Raw genomic sequence first — 15,364 nt, 5'->3', positions numbered from 1 at the left:
ATTTTAGATAGGGTGTCTGGAATTGTACCCAGATATTTCTGGATTAAATATTCAATTCAGTTCAGTCGCTCAGTCGTGTCGACTCTGCAACCCCATCAACTGCAGCACACCAGGCCTCCCTGTCCATCACCAGCTCCTGGAGTCCAACCAAACCCATGTCCATTGAGTTGGTGATGCCATCCAACCATCTCATCCTCTGTCGTCCCCGTCTCCTCCTGCCCTCAATCTTTCCCAGCATCAGGGTCTTTTCCAGTGAGTCACCTCTTCACATCAGGTGGCCAAAGTATTGGAGTTTCAGCTTCAACATCAGTCCTTCCAATGAACACCCAGGACTGATCTCCTTCAGAATGGACTGATTGGATCTCCTTGCAGTCCAAGGGACTCTCAAGAGTCTTCTCCAATACCACAGTTCAAAAGGATCAATTCTTTGGCAAGTCTAAGATTCTCAGCTTTCTTTAAATATTAGAATTTTGATACTGTAACTGCAGGATATGATGGTGATGGGGGAAAAGGCCTTGATCCAACTCCAGGGACATCCAGGTCAGGGCCTGTGAATGAATCTGAGAATCTTAGAAAACACATCCCCTCAGACCTTGTGGTAGCCTGGGGCAGAATACCCATTGCACCCAGTGTCTGGGGCAGAATACCCATTGCACCCTGATGCCATCCATCTTCTCAGTCATCCTGAGTGTTCAGCCAAAATACCTGCATTTTCTGCATATACCACTGCCTACAAAGGGTTTAGAAAGCAGTGTGCTATATGTCATTTTTCTTTAAGTGGCTTAATGATTAGGATGTACTATTGGAAGGGCTCAAAGCTATGACATTAAGAATTATCTCTCATGGGACTTCCCTGGTGGGATGGGGCTTCCCTCATAGCCCAGTTGGTAAAGAATCCGCCTGCAGTGCAGGAGACCTGGGTTCGATACCTGGGTTGGGAAAAACCCCTGGAGAAGGGAAAGGCTACCCAGTCCAGTATTCTGGCATAGAGAATTCTATGGACTATACAGTCCATGGGGTCACAAAGAGTCGGACATGACTGAGCGACTTTCAGTGGATAAGACTCTGTGCTTCCACTGCAGGGGGCACAGGTACCATGCTTGGTCAAGGAATTAAGATGCTGCTTGCCAAGCGACACAGCCACAAAAAAGAAAAATAACTCGGAATAGTTTAAACGCAGGCACAGGATAAAAATTTTCAAGTTAAATCTTGTATTCACATAAGTGAATCTTCACACATTCTTCTCACCCTGTCGTCCTTCATGTAGCAATCACTGCTGTCAAGTTCATGTATATACTTCCTGATTTCTCTGCTTAAGTGTAAACATACACATAACACTCTTTATAAAAATGTTTTATATAAGTGGTAGCAAAATTCTGTACATTTCTATGAATAGTTTTGCTTAGCCATATACCTTAAAGATTGGACCACATCAATACAAAGTGGCCTTATTCTTTTGTAACAGCTGCATAGTATTCCATATGTGTTTCATACTTCTTTAACTTCATCAATTTAGTTTTTACTAATTTTTCCTCTTTCCAACAATCCAATAATATCCTTGCACATACATTTTTTATATATGTGTAATATATCCTTAAGATGAATTTCTAAAAGTGGAAATGTTAGATCAAAATGTATATACTTTTTTAAAGCTTTCTATCCTCACAGACTCTTACAATGTATCCAGTGCTCCCATGACCAACTTCAATAATTACCATTTTATGGCCAGGCTTGTTTTATCTGTATTTATTTCCACCAACTCCTCCAACTCCATGTTGTTTTTGAAATAAAACCCAGATATATCATTTCAACTATAAAAATTTTAATATGTATCTCTCAAATACATCACAATTTTACAAAAGATTTTCACACCTTAAAAAAAATTGAGAGTACTGCCTTAATGCTATTACATATCTGATAGGCAGTGTTCCCTTCTGATTGTTTAATGAATGTCAATTTTTTAAAAGTTAATCTGGATCCAAATAATGTCCAAAAATTGCAGTTGATTGTTATGTTTTTTAAACCTCAGTCAATGCGTTCTCCTTTATCCTTGTTTTTGCCTCCAGCAATTTAATTTTTGAAAAAACTATTTTGTTTGCCTTACAGTTTCTTAGACCTTGGTTTTTGCTGGCAGATCCCAGTGGTCAGTTTAACCTGCTCCTCTATCCTTGGTTATTTCCTATGAGCTGGTACTTGATATCAAGGATACATTGAGGTTCAATTTTTGTTGTTAAGATTTCTTATAAGTGGTTAATATTGAGAGGCATAATATTTAGATGTCTTTTTATGATGTAGCAGCCATTGATGTTCAGTTGGTAAATCTGTTAATAGGGACTACAAAATGATATATTATTTCTTTTTCCTTCTTTAGCTAGAATACTTTTATAAAGAAAAACTTCCCCTAAACTGCTGTTCAGTTACCCATGTAAAGAAAGGCAAGTTTCCAAAATAATGAGCTGGTTCTCTAGCCTACTGCCATGGTAATCAGTGAGTTTAGGGTGGTGTGTATGTGAAACATACTCAGTACATTTAAATCTATGTAAGTTGTATTCTCATTGATGCTCAGATTGTTCCATGTGGTTTGACACAGGAGTGTCAAAAAGGACACTTGTCTTTGATCATTGGCCTGGTGTCTGCAACAGTAGGATGTCCCGAGCTCGTCTTGTTCATTTCCCTAGTTCCCACCTTGATGTAGCCATTTTCTAAGGAGTCCTTTTTCTTTCTGGTATTTTGGTACTTTCCAAAATGGTATTTAGAAACCACAATCACTAGTTGTACGTCATTCTGCTGTTTGGACATTTTTTAATATAAATACACATTTTAGTCCATTTTGTACAAATCACTCAAGTGCCTTCAGGCAGATTATGCATCTATGCATCTGCCCACTTTACAAGAGATCCCAAAGCACCGCATGAATTCATCTAATATTTATTGAATGTTCACCATTGGCTGGGTGAAAAATGGAAAAGTCACTTTTGTTTTCTCTTTCATTCCTTTGATTATGATGAATAGTGATGACCATTGTTCACATATTTGTTGATCACTGGTTTTGCTTTCAGCATGGTGCCTAAAATATAGTAGGTGCTCAATAAATATTAATTGGATAGATTAATTGTATATTCATATGCTTTATTCACTTAATACTGAGGTAGTCATATTTTTCTTACTTAAAAGAACTATTTTTGAGAGGAATAAATGTGTACAAAATTCCTAGTACAATGCCTGAAATTCACCAAGTGTTAGTTCCCTGCCTTGTTGTTTGTGTCCATTGTCATTTGTGCCTCTGATTTGGCTTATTTTTCTACTTTCAGATAAAGAAATTGAGGGACTTCCCTGGTGGTCCAGTGGCTAAGACTCCACACTCCCAGTGCACAGGGTCCAGTTCAATCCGTGGTCGGGGAACTAGATCCCACATGCTGCAACTAAGAGTTCACATGCTGCAACTAAGACCCAGTGCAGCCAAATAAACAAATAAAAATTTAATTAAAAGAAAGATAAGTTGAGAGTCAAAGAGACAAAGTAGTTTGCCCAAGGCCTCTTAAGTGGAAGATCCTAATTTCAAGGACAAGGGCAAGACAGGGTAGAGTTTCATGTGTACATATTTGAGTGTATGACTGAAAAGGAAAAAGATCAGTGTTTTTTCAGATAATCTATAAATTTCAGTCTGAAAAAACACTGGTGGCTCAGACGGTAAAGAATCCACCTGCAATGTGGGAGATCTGAGTTTGATCCCTGGGTTGGGAAGATCCCTTGGAGAAGGGAATAACTGCCCACTCCAATATTATGGCCTGGAGAATTCCATGGACTAGTCCATGGGGTTGCAAAGAGTCAGACACGACTGAGTGACTTTCACTTATAAATTGCAGTCAGTTCATGGCCCTAACACAGAAAGTGGAAATACTAGGAACAAAAGGATGAAAAAACTTAATAAGATTTTTGTTTGTTTTATCCTTATAAAAAAGTAAAAATGCCCAAATAGAATATAGAGAATATAGGAAAATGGGAGGGAAAAACATTCACCTTAAACATAAATGTTACCATTTTTGCATACATCCTTCTAGCTTCTAAGTTTTTAAAAATTCAAACTTTGTCTTTACTATGGAACACTTCAAATGCAGAAGTAGAAAGTATAGTAGGATGAGCCCTCATATTCTCATTACCCTGCTATATAAACCATCAGCCCAGGGACTTCCCTGCTAGCCCAGTGGTTAAGACTTTGCCTTCCAATGCAAGGGGTACAGATTTGATCCCTGGTTGGAGAGCTGAGATCCCACATACCTTACAGCCAAGCAGAAGCAATATAGTAACAAATTCAATAACTTAAAAATAGTCCACATCAAAAAAAATCCGAAAAACCATCAGTCCGTGGCCAGTGTTGTTTGTCCGTACTCACATCTACTTCCTGTTTCATTGGATTCTTTTGAAAGCTGATCTCAGATGTTATATGATGACATCTGAAAATGTTTCAGTAATTATCTCTTAAAGAGACTTTTTAAAAATATGAGACTTTTAAAAAATTCTAAAAAATTCGAATTTCTAATCCTGAGCCACTAGTAGAAAACAGTAAAATTTTCTACCAAATCCATTTTAGCTGATTCTCACTGTGATTGCAGAGAAAGTTGTTTCATATACATAGGAGAATTAAGAATTTAGGAAAAGACTTTCCTAGAAACGACATTCTCTCCCAGATTCTCTCTTTTCTTTTCAAAAAGAAAAATTTCACAGGTGTGATTGTTTTTTATTGGGGTTTTTTATTGTTTGTATTAAAAATAACTGACATGGTACAAGTCTTAACCATAATTCTAAATCTTTGATATGTTTAGAATTGCATTTGCTACTCTGTTCCTAGGAGGCAGTCAGATACCTGTTGAATGACTGAGTTAATAAAGTAGGCAAGTAATAGAATATTTTTATGGTGAGGAAAGATGTAGGTGGGGAAGTTCCCTTTACCAAAAAAATAAAAGTTTAAGATAAATATAGATGCGAAATTCCTCACTTAGAAGTCACCATGCCTTAAACCTTGGCTGAAGAATTTCACGAGTAATTCCAAAGAATTAACTTTTTTTGCGGGGGGCTGTGCTGTGTGGCTTGCAGGATCTTAGTTCCCTGACCAGGGATCCAACCCAGCTCCCAGTTAAAGCACTAAGTTTTAACCACTGGACCACTAAGGAATTCCCAAGAATTCACATATTTTAATTTTGGAAATAAAGTTTGATATTTCATCTTTGTTAGATTCATAAGCAACATTAATGATGGACCAGGTTGCTTTACTATTCCAGCTAGGAATCCCTCAGGCATCTCAAGTGTGATATCTAAAGCCAGGTTTTCCTTTCCACCACCCCCACCTTACAGCTCCAAAATCCTCTTTTCCTTCCATGTTTCTAATATATCTTCTAACAATGTCCCAGTTAGCCTGGTCTCCCAAGCCATAAATAGACTATTGGCTATGAGATCTGGTACCTTATCTTCCACATTTGAAATATTAGCTTTAGGATCAGGTCTGGACTCTATCACTAGATAGATATGATAACCTAGCTTCTCTAAGCATCTGTTTGGGGCTCATAATAGTACCTCATGGAGTTATCATGAAAACTTCAGTGTGAAAACCTAGCAGAGTTTCCAGCACAATAAAATCAGAAAGGAAAGTCTGATGTTTCATAACAATTCAAAGTTACTTTAGTAATTGCAGGCATACCTAAATTGACCCATTCCTAGTCATACAAATAAGCTCCTCTAATTCATTAAATGGGCTCCCCATTGCCCACCCTGATACCCAGGGACCCTCCTTGGCCTGCCTCTCCCTGGTTATTCTGAAATCTCTTTTGCTTCTACCACTGGGGCATTTCTGGAACACACACCCCTTTGGTGAGTACCATGAAGAGGTACTTTAGGGTGATAAGCCCTGGGCCAGAATTCCTGAGTTCAAGTCCAAGTCCAAGTGGCCTTGAACTAGCTTCATAATTTGTGTCTAGGTAGTAATTCTCATGTGAGGATACAAATAATATATGCTTAGAGCATGTCTGGAACATAGTAAAGGTTGAGTACATGTATTTTATTTTATTTTATTATTTTATTTTTTTTCGAGTACATGTATTTTAATTCAGTTCAACTCTATTTATTGAGCACCTACTATATGTCAGGCACTATTCTAGGCCCTGGAGATACAGCAGTGAACAACACAGACAAAAAGCCCCTCCTTCCTGCAGGCTGTATTCCAAATAGGGGAAGAGAGACCAACATCATAAGTCAATTTTGTACTATGTTGGAAGGTGTTATGCATTGAGGTGAAAAAAAGGGCAGGGTAAGGAGATCAGGAATGGGAGGGAGGTTGCAATACAGTGATTGCTAGTTATTGTCATCACCAAGTATTTAATAATTGTTCTTTTATATATGTTAATACATATATATATATGTCTTATTAATTAATGAACTCATTACTGTTTATCATTTGTTGTTGTTGTTTAGCCACTGAGTCCTGTCTGACTCTGCGACCCAATAGACTATATATAGACCACTAGGATCCTCTGTCCATGGAATTCTCCAGGCAGGAATACTGGAGTAGGTTGCCATTTCCTTCTCCGGGGGATCTTCCCAGCCCAGAGATCAAACCCACAATCTCCTGCTTTGCAGGCAGGTTCTTTACCACTGAGCCACCTGGGAAACCCTTATTTATAGTTGTGCTGTGCTAAGTCACTTCAGTCATGTCTGACTCTTTGCGACACTCTGGACTGTAGCCCACCAGGCTCCTCTGTCCATGGGATTCTCCAGGCAAGAATACTGGAGTGGGTTGCCATGCCCACCTCCAGGGGATATTCCTAGGATCAAACCTCTTTCCTCTCCTGCACTGGCAGGTGGATTTTTTTACCACTAGCGCCACCTGGAAAGCCCTTATTTATAGTTATTAAGTGCTAATTAAGTAGGGGGATTCCCTGGTGGCTCAGATGGTAAAGCGTCTACCCATAATGCGGGAGATCCAGGTTCGATCCCCGGCGGGAAGATCCCCTGGAGAAGGAAATGGCAACCCACTCCAGTACTCTTGCCTAGAAAATTCCATGGATGGAGGAGCCTGGTGGGCTGCAGTCCATCAGTGATCATTGTTTATCACTGTTACAATTTTTATTATTGTCTTAAGTCAGCCCTCATCATCTCTTATCTTCCATCAGAAAGCTGTATGTAAAATCAAGTATAACTATGTTCCATCAATAGTCTTCACTCACTTAAGGAACAGAGTAACCTAACTGAACCTTAGCTCTGCTTTGCTCACCAGCTCCAGCTCTTAGGCCTCCCTCTGGATCTATCTAAGTCACTTGTAGCTCATTCTCACAGCATATTATGATTTCCTGTGACATAATGACATGAGAAAGGGACAGTGTCACTGTGACCAAATCTGAAATAAGAGACAATAATGCTCTGCAACCACAAAAATCACATGGTTCATGCTACATGGTTCAGGGTCATGACTATTCTTCTAGCTTCTAATACCCAAGGGGACGTGGGGACTTCCCTGGTAGCCCAGTAGCTAAGGTGCCACACTCCCAATGCAGGGGGCCTGGGTTCCATCCCTGGTCAGGGTTCCTGGATCCCACACACTGCAACTAAGAGTTTGCATGCCACAACTAAAGATCCTGCATGCTGCCACTAAGGCCCGGCACAGCCAAATGAATAAATATTTATTTTAAAAAAGCCTGACATGAAGGGGAAAGGTATCGGGAAAGACAGGAGATTTTCTTGGGCAGCTTTCACCTTCGTTAGATGCCCAGAGTCCTGATGCAGAAACTGGAAGGAAAGATGCTTCAGACCTTGGCAAGCAAACACATGCACCCTTGGGGAACACGGATGGCCTCTAACTAAGGACAGAACCCTTGAAATCCAGAGGGTAGCCCCTGGCTTAGGCTCCCTCCTGGGGATGGTCAGGGTCTTGAGACACTTTAGCTGGGGAAGGGCAGAGAAGAGGCTCCCAGACTCACCTGACTGTGCCCCACCCTCCTTCAACCTGGGGGATCAGTCCTTGCCCTCTGACCTGCATACATCTTTTCTGATACCCACACAGTCCCGCAGCTCTTACAGCTTATACCCACACCAGCGGGGAAATCAGCCCCCTCTTCCTTTCTCACCCATGATGCCTGGGGATATAGTAACAGCCCTGTTTTGCAAATGAAGAAACAGACTTGGGGTGGTTAAAGCAAATATTGGGCTTAGTAGCAAGCCCAATAAGATACCTCAGAGAGACAGTGAGGAAAAGCTACAATAGAGACTTCCCTGGTGGGCCCATTGGTTAAGACTCCACCCTTCCAATGCAGGGGGCATGGGTCCATCCCTGGTCGGGGAACCAAACTACCATCCCACGTGCTGCACGGTACAGCCAAAAATAAAGAAAGAAAATTTTAAAATAAAGAAAAATCCACAATGGGAAAAATAGGACAGTGGGAAATGGCAGGGGTGGGGGTGGGGGGGCATAGGACATGGGACAATGGGGAAAAAAAAGAAACAACCAAAACTGAATTTATATCTAAGGAGTGAAAGCGAAAGTCGCTCAGCTGTGTCCTACTCTTTGTGACCCCATGGACTATATCCTGCCAGGCTCGTCTGTCCATGGAATTCTCCAGGCAAGAATACTGGAGTAAGTAGTTGCTCCCTTCTCCAGGGGATCTTCCCCACCCAGGGATCAAACCCAGGTCTTCTCCAGCATTGCAGGCAGATTCTTTACCTAAGGAGCCATAGCCTAAACCAAAATCACAAAGATTTACCCCTATATTTTCTTCTCAGTTTCATAGCTTTAGCTCTTTGATCCATTTTGAGTTAGTTTTGGCATATGGTATGAGGAAGAGCCCAGCTTAATTCTTTTGCCTGGAGATACACCATTTTTAATTACTATTCTTTCCCCTACTGTATGCTCTTGGCACTGCACCTTACTCTTATTATCTATCATCTTATTTTTGACCACAAGGTTCAGAACTACCCCTGGTATGAGAAGGAAGGGAAGGAAGGAATGGTGACTACTAATATGCTTTTTGGAAATCTGCAGAAAAGTTCTGAGTTTAATTTCATACTGGCACTTCTGCTTAGTTATGAGGTAAAATTCGAGAGAATTTTATCTACTGCTAGAAAAATAAATGTTCGACTGAGTTTCAGCTACCAACTTGCAGTGCATTTTTAAAATAATTTTATTTATGTATTTATTTTTGGCTGTGCTGGATCTTTGTTGGTGCGCAGGCTTTTCTCTAGCTGTGGCAAGTGGGCACTACTCTCTAGTTGTGGCGTGAGGGCTTCCCATTGTGGTGGTTTCTCTTGATGCAAAGCACAAGCCCTAGGGCATGAGGGCTCAGTAGTGGAAGTTCCCGGCCCCTACGGCACAGGCTCAGTAGTTGTGGTGCATGGACTTAGTTGCTCCTCGGCATGTGGGATCTTCCAGGACCAGGGATCAAACCCATGTTTCCTGCATTGGCAGGCAGATTTTTTACCTCTGAGCCATCAGGGAAGCCCTCAAAATCCAACTGTACGTGTTATCTGAACTAGTATTAATTGTGCTTAGAATGAATGGTTTTATTGTTAGAAGAAAAAGATTAATGAAATGAAGAGATGGGTTCAAGTTCCACTGCTGGATCAGAAAACATAAATAATGGCAATGTTGAGAAAAAACGTTGATTCAGCAGACTTCTTAGAGCAACATTATCAAAGGAAAAAAATACAAGACTTTAACACACATATATGGAATCTAGAAAAATGGTACTGAAGAATTTATTTACAGGGCAACAATGGAGAAACAGACATAGAGAACAGACTTATGGGCATGGGGAGAGGGAAGAGAGGAAACTTACATTACCATGTGTAAAATAGATAGCCAAGGGGAATTTGCTGTATGGCTCAGGAAACTCAAACAGCGGCTCTGTATCAACCTAGAGGGGTGGGATGGGGAGGGAGATGGGAGGAAGCTTCCAAAGGGAGGAGATAAATGTATACCTGTGGTTGATTCATGTTGAGGTTTGACAGAAAACAGCAAAATTCTGTAAAGCAATTATCCTTCAATAAAAAATAAAAAAATATAAGACTTTATCATGAAGGTTATTTTTTTTATGAAGGTTATTTTTTAATGGTTTATCAAATATATAAAATTCAAGGAAAAATGTCATGCCACAATATATTTCTCTATGGTTATATTCTTACCAAAAAAAAAAAAGAAATTAATTCAAGATACATGAGGGACATCCTCGGTGGTCCAGTGGTTAAGAATCCACCTTATAGTGCAGGGGCACAGGTTCGATTCCTGGTCCAGGAATGAAAACCTCACATGCCACGGAGCAACCAAGCACCTGTGCCACAACCACTGAGCACGCTCTGCAACCAGAGAAGCCACAGCCACAGGAATCCCACACGACGCAACCAGAGAGTAGTCCCCCCTCACTGCAACTAGAGAAAGCCCATACTCAGCAACGAAGAGCCTGTGAGCCACAACAAAGACCCAGCATGGCCAAAAATAAATAAATAAAAATTAATTAAAAAAAAAGAAACATGGACATACAGCACACCCACCTGCCGCTGTGTCCAGAGAATACTGTGCTGTGCCATCCAGATCACTGTTTCAGGACCAAGGCACTCGGTCCTTCATCTGCTTGAAGTGCTGGCTAGTAATGCCTTGCAGCTGAGTTCCCCCCAGTGCATGCTCTCAGCTAAAGAAAGATTTCCATTTGCAACTACGTCTGGTGATGAATGTTAACTATACTTGTGGTGGTGCTCATTTTGCCCTATAAACAAATGTCAAATCGTTGTATTGTACACCTCAACTAATAGAACATTATATGTCAATTATATCTAAATTTAAAAATAAATTTAAAAAAAAGACAAAAGATCAAATAAAGATTGCAATGTGATATCCCCTTTCTAGAGATGTCTTATACATGCACACGTCAGAAATACTGTGAGCTTCGTTCCAGGCCACCATGATAAAGTGAATAATGCAATAAAGTGACTCACACCAATTTTTGGTTTCCCAGGGCATATAAAAATTATGTTTACTCTATACCATAGCCTATTAAGTGTACAATAGCATTATATCTTTTAAAAGTACATACCTTATTTTTTTAATCCTTTATTGCTATAAAGTACTAACCTTCATCTGACAACGCAGGGTTGTCACAGACCTTTAATTAGTAAAAACCACAATATCTGCAAAGCACAATAAAGTGAAGCATAATAAAACAAGGTACACCTGTATCCAGTTACTGGTTGATGCTAGAGATTCCAGCCCCATTGTCCCAACTTGGAGAACTCTGAGAGGCCATCCATCCAAGCTCCACAGCTCCCCTAGGCCTGATGTAGAACACCCGAGGAAGAGGCCCTCCCAGGGCTTGAGATCCAGAGCTTGTTGGAGAGGGCATGGCTATGGCTCACCGAAGGGCAGAGAGAAAGGTGGTGGTGGATCTTGCTGGAAATGTGCCATTTGGAACTTGTTGGAATGGAAATCTACTCTGGTGTGTCTAGGAAAGCTGTTTGAAGGGAAGTGTCTCACCCGAGGCACTCTGCTATAAAACCACCCAAAGAGGACACTTCCCTAGTGATGCAGTGGTTAAGATGCCATGCTTCCACTGGAGGCGGTGTGGGTTCAGTCCCTGGTCCGGAACTAAGATCCCACGCAGCAGGACTACGGGGTGGGGGGTGGGGGAACAAAGCTCCTGGCCACTAGGTGCTACTTGGCTGTGATGTACTTTATGTTGTGCAGCGCTCTGGTTCAGGAGAAGCTGAGTACGCCGTGGAAACCTGGTGCTAGAAACTGCCCACACTGCAGGAGCTGGGCATCAGGGAAGCCAAGCACACTGTAGGAGCCTGGCCATCGAGCACAACAGAGCCAGGACGCAGACCCCCCTTTCCATTCTGCAGTCTCCATCAGCCTCTACTGAGGAAGCTTATCATCATGCCAACTGGCAAAGAAAAAACTTTTTTAAATGACCCTATATTCATTTTCACAAAAGAGACAAAAGGGTGAATTTAGAGCTAAAGGGCAATAAATGAGTAATCAACACCGTCTATCTCTTGGACTAATTAGTGTAGCACGCTCTACACACATGTAAACCCGTATACAACTGCAAAATGAGAAACTTAGTTGTGTAACTAACAAGATACAGCTGTCCTCCTTACGAATGAAGAAATTCTCCCCCTTTCCCCTAAGTGAGATGCACAGACCCCAAAAGTCACTGTATCCATTACTGGCTATGTTAATTACTCCTCAAGTCACAGTCTGACTGAATACTAGTTTAAGGCTCAATTGTAAACTAACTTCCAACAACTTGCATACAAACTAAAAAGGTATCAAGGAAAGAGGAGAAAATAGCATGAACAAATAAATACCTACAGTAGAAAAATGGGCGACTGGCCATTCTTCGTGGCTCAGATGGTAAAGAATGCCTGCAATGCAGGAAATCCAGGTTCAATCCCTGGGTCAGGAAGATCCCCTGGAGAAGGACATGGCAACCTACTCCAGTATTTTTGCCTAGAGAATTCCATGGACAGAGGAGACTGGCGAGTTATAGTCCATGGGGTCGCAAAGTAGGACACGACTGAGCAACTAACACACACAGAGGCAAATAAGAGACTTCAGTGGGGGCCAGTGCTAAGATTTGGGGCTCCCAATGCAGGGGGCCAGGGTTCAATCCCACAATCTGCAACTAAAGAGCTCGCCTGCCATAACAGCCAGCCAGCAGAGTCAAGCAAGTACACGTTTTTTTTTAAATAGGCAAATGGGAAATATGGAAAGTCACTACAATTTTCATTTTTGTAACCAGTCACAAGGCCATAATTGATAGCTTCCTTCTTCCTCAGCCCATTCTGTATTCCTACCACCCTCAGCCAGAACCTCATCTGCTCCAGGTTCTTTACCTGGTGGGGTGATCTGTTTTGATTGTCTCCTACTCACCCCACTGCTAGAGGGTTCCTTTACCTTAATCTTATTTGTACTGACTTGCATTTGGTGTGACAAAGTATCAGTGAAACAACTCAGGACTTGGCACTTTCACTGCTGAGGGCCCAGGTTCAATCCCTGGTGGGGGAACAAAGATCCTACAAGCCATACAGCTCAGCCAAGAGAAAAAAAAAAAACAACTTCTATTTTGGGATATAGTGTATATAATTTTTCCATATAAGTCAACAGATAAATTAGAACTCTACATCTCAATAATAAGGGCATATATCTCATCAAACCAAACCTACACGGCTGTGAAATACTAAGAAGCAATTCTTTTTAGGCCATCAAGTCTGGCACAGATTTGATATAGTCTATTTCCTTAGAATACTAATACTGCAGACTTCACAATACTTTTCATTTATGTGAAATATCAAGATAATTCTATGAGGGAATGCCCTGGCAGTCCAGTGGTTAGGACTCCATGCTATCACCAAGGGTTTGGGTTCAATCCCTGGTTAAAGAACTAAGATCCTGCCAGCTATGCGTACTGCCAAAGGGAAAAAAAAAAAAAACACAAAAAGATAATTTTATGACAGTTTAGTTTTATTTAAATTCAACTCTATACCACAGGATTGAACATACCAACAGGACTATAAAAAGGTATTATTAATCGGTACACATGAAACTGAAAATTTTGTGAAGGAATTACAAGCAATGGAGCTATAAGTATTACCAGAAAAGATGGTGGAGCTATTAAACTATTGGGAGAATTATAGGAATAATTCTTTATATGACAAAACTTTGGCACCCAAAGAGATTCTTCTGAATCTTATTAGATGCATTGTTTTCAAATGCAGTAAGAACTGTTAAAATGAATCTCATCAAAGAGCTGAATTAATGAAATATTTTGTTCAAACACTGGAGCTATTATACTGAAATGTGTTGATTGGTTGGGATCAAGGTGAAGTTTTACACGTTGTCAGTCTTCTGGCTTCAACTGTTCTGGGGTCTGTGTGCTTGAGGCCAGCAGTTTCAGCTGGTGGGGGTCTGGTTCCTTACAGGAACAACTTAGGAAGGTGCGTCAGACCTTCTTATCTTCAGGGAACTGGGTGTTGTGATTCTGCTATGTGACTGGTTTATAGTCTAAACTGTTACTGGCTTCCCAGTCCAACAGCTATTTCTTGTTTCTACATCTTCACATTTTCTAATCATTAACTCTTGAGCAAGGCTTTTGGGACTCTGGGGAGGACTGGGAAACTAAAACAAAAGCCTTTTACTTCAAAAATCAGGGACACAGGGGCCTGTATACAGTTTCAAGCTCCATATTACGCCTAAAAAATGAACATTAATTCCTTCTTATAATAAAATTTTCAGTCCATGTTCACATTTCCCTGTTTGGTCATATTATTTTTATATTTTTTCTTTGTTGAAAATATATACATACTGCTTGTTCAAATCAGGATCAATAAATATCACTGAATGACTGCTGATTTCAGGAACAAATTATCCTTTTATGCCTGGGGAAGGCCGAGTATATTTTTGTACTTTTGTTGTTGTATTTGAGGGGTTATTTTTGTTTTGTTTTTTTACATGCATAAAATTTCCTTGGAAGGACACACAGAATGGTTCCCTTGGAGAGGATCACAGAGAGTGATCAGAAGGAAGATTTTTCTTCCTGTGCACACTTATGAATTTTAAAACATATTGAACTCATGATCTACTCAACAACTGGGGAATTAAAAGTAAGTTTTCTAAAGGCAAGTCCTAAAACATCAAAAGGGATAAGAATGTGGGAAGTAAAGGTGGGAGGGCTGTTTCCAGACCTGCCACAAGATGGCAGCAAAGTGACACCAAAGCTTGGTTCTGGACTTTAGAAGGCTGCCTGGCTGCCATCAGTCTCCCTCGCCATTTAGGACAGGCAAATGCTGGTAGGTTCCTGCCCACCACTATCCTGAGCTGTGACACTGTAGCTGAGCTAAATCCCCAGAGATTCCTCACCCACAGAGGCTGTGAAATGTTTACTGTTGTGTTACGCTTCCACATTTTGAGGTGATTTGTTACTTGCCAGTTAGATACTAGACTTCATACTATTCCACCAAAAAGTATTTGAGTATGTATTTCTAAAACGTAGAGACTCACTCTTAAAAAAAAACACAACCACAATAGAAATATGTTTAAATTATTTACTATATAAAATATCCAAGCAGTCTAGTTAATGACACATGAAGTATTTGAATTAAAAATATTAATGTCTGCAATCTATTTTAAAATAGATCAAAAAATCTTATGGATGGATAGAGGTATAGATGGCTAGTTATGTGATAAGGCAAATGTAGCAAAGTGTTTATTATAGAATCTAGGTGGGGGTATATGAGTGTTTACTAGAAGATTCCTTTACCCTTTCTGTATCTTTGAAATTTTTCATAAAATGTTGTGGGAAAAGTCAATCACTGGGGCTTCCCTGGTGGC

The sequence above is a fragment of the Capricornis sumatraensis genome, chromosome 20, assembly GCF_032405125.1.
Source record: "Capricornis sumatraensis isolate serow.1 chromosome 20, serow.2, whole genome shotgun sequence".
Classification (NCBI taxonomy): domain Eukaryota; kingdom Metazoa; phylum Chordata; class Mammalia; order Artiodactyla; family Bovidae; genus Capricornis; species Capricornis sumatraensis.
The sequence above is the reverse complement of the archived record's forward strand: the minus strand, read 5'-3'. Positions refer to the sequence as shown.